Source organism: Plectropomus leopardus, chromosome 2, assembly GCF_026936395.1.
Source record: "Plectropomus leopardus strain MGB_pleo_1.0 chromosome 2, ASM2693639v1, whole genome shotgun sequence".
Classification (NCBI taxonomy): Eukaryota; Metazoa; Chordata; class Actinopteri; order Perciformes; family Serranidae; genus Plectropomus; species Plectropomus leopardus.
In genome coordinates, this window is record NC_142177.1 from 1923820 (window position 1) to 1926377 (window position 2558).

Sequence of the window (2558 nt, forward strand, 5' to 3'; positions counted from 1 at the left end):
TAAACTATACAAGTTCTTGTATGAAGAAAGAAGGAGCAGACGTGAATTTCCAGTTCTCAATCAGAGCACATTTATTTAAGTCCGAATGATAAATTGCTTGGTTGCTTAAAACTGAAATAGAGACCAGTTAAAAATAAATGTCTTTTATTACCAAAATATATTCTAACATCTTAGAATACTAATATGCTGAAATATTACCAGTAGAGGGGGAGGGTGCCAGGGAAGCACACAGGAGGAGGGTAGTGATGGGGAGGTTCGAAAAATGCTCACCACCAGTATTGTGAGGGACATGTAACCAGTTCTTGCTACCTTGTGATAATGTAATGAAAAAAGGTAAGTGTAAAGTTTTGGACCAGGTCAGAAGATTTAGGAACGGCAGGAGCCAAGGAGATGGACGACCTCAATGAAATAAAGACACAGGGCACTGTAGTAAATTATAACAGACTGTAATGAGTATTTAAATGTGTAATAAGCAGGTGGAAACCATACCATTTCTCCTGTACCGAAGGTACAGCTTTAAATTTCTGAAATCATGTAAAAACAATAAACTAAAATAACAAACTGTGGCCACAAAGAAAACAAAAACCAAAATAAACTAATACCCGGGTCTCAACCTGTCTCTCCAAATAGTACACGGATCCAGGTACCAGCTGTCGTGGAACCAGTATGTAGGTGTATAGTTCAAATCCTACCAAACTCGAGGAAGGGATGGGATATCTGACTCTTCCTTAAGCTGCAGTCTCCTTACTGCAAGCAGGGAGATTGAAGTCGCTCTGGGCTAGGCTCGCCATCCAGCACTGGAAACATCTCTCTGGATTTCTCTGAAACCTTCTCAGGTCTCTAGAATCACTCTCTGTTGGCTCCAAGATCTTCCTCCAAAGTCTTGTACCGGAACAGGGTGTTTTCCAACTCACAAAAAAAACCTGACCTACAAATAAGGCCAAGATAAAATTAACTTTATGCTAATTTTATGTGCATTCCTGATAACAGGATAAAGTTTAGTGTATAAACTCAATGCATCAATTCACATCTCAGTGTTGTACAACATAAACAGCTCACTGTAAGTACAAAAATATCAATTTCATTAATTTCCATTGAAAATGATTAACTTAAAGAGTTAATACTTGTTAGTATAAACTCAATCTCACCATAGATGCATAAAATAACCAAAAACAAAATAACAAATTTCAGTCAGTAGTGCCCCTTTAAAATACTGAACTTGAAAATATAGAAGCACTATGTACCTTTAACATATGGGTAAACTCCTATGAACAGTAGAAATATCAGTATTAAAGAGTAGAAATTCACAAATTAATATTTTACCTAGCAGACCAGCTGCAGGAATTGACAAGAAACACAGGACAAAAGTGCACTAAAACACATTAAACAATTCCCTCAACACGCCATAAGGATGAAGGTGTCTGCTTCTCAGCAGTATTTCTTCAAATCATTGTATTCAAGGTTTCAAAACTCACTAACACTGTTAGGACGACCCAATTTAGTTCACCACGGCAGAAATTAGCATGCCAGCGAGCAAGCTTATGGGTCGCTAACATTTTTTAGCACAGATATGGCATAAAGCATGACGAAAATTAGCATCGCGGCTAGCGGACTTATCCGCGAGTTAGCTAAATGCTAACGATGTGCTGACTCACCAGGCAAGGAAAAGTGCAACAGCATGGAGAAAGGCGTCAGGCCTCAGACTGCCCGCTGAAACGGATGGCGTTCTCCCCCTTTTCATCCACACGCTTCAGTGTCGACTCTTTTGTTCTCATTCGAGCGCTCAGCTACTGCTGATGGATCAATCTACCTTTACTTCCGTGACTAGTCAATAGACTGTCAGGAGGTGGGCTCAAACTTCTGATGGTCACAGAGACCATAAACCTGACTCAATTGGCTAATTGACCAGTTTGTCAACAGGAACTTTCCTTTTTATCTCTTGGAGTATTTTAATCGCATGAATTTACCATTTTTATCGCTTTTTAATCCTGTTTATTTATTGAAAATGAATTTGTGTGTTTTTACCCATGACTTTATTCATATTAATTGCTTTTAAATCATGACTATATTTATTTAAAAAGCAATTGTATGAAATTATGCATGTTTGCACAGATTAGGGATTCTTTCTGACCGGTTCAGTTATTCTGGGCTACAGACATGTCACACAAAGGTGTGTGAAGGTTCTTCAATATCTATCTATATTTAATACCAGCACTTTAAAAAGTGTTTCCACTGTTAAAAAAAACTAGGGGGGCAAAGGTAAGTTCTAAAACATTTATTTCTTAACAAACAACAATATGAGACTTATAAAACAATTACAAGAAATAAAACTCTGTGGGAGCTGTCCCTTTAAAAAAAATAAAAGTAAGTAAAACAAAGAGAAAAATCTGTTCAATAAACAGGGGGAGGCACACTGGAGAAAGAGGCACTGTCCTACTGCAGTTTTAGGATGATTCAGGGGCACGGGTATGGCTGGTTGGCTCCTATCCCATGCAGCTACTCTGGCCTACGATCACTCCGGCGTCTCGCCCACCGCCTCTCGCTCCGACGTCACACGC

The 2558-nt window shown here is 38.8% G+C and overlaps 1 long non-coding RNA gene across 1 annotated transcript; it reads right to left on the bottom strand.

Moving 5' to 3' along the window:
• Window positions 1–430: 430 nt before the first annotated feature.
• LOC121948967 (uncharacterized) lies at window positions 431–1884 on the bottom strand. The gene is made up of 2 exons (XR_006106199.2): window positions 1656–1884; window positions 431–928 (listed from the first exon to the last, which is right to left on the bottom strand). It is a non-coding gene; the product is annotated as an uncharacterized LOC121948967 (long non-coding RNA).
• Between the last annotated feature and the right edge of the window lie 674 nt (window positions 1885–2558).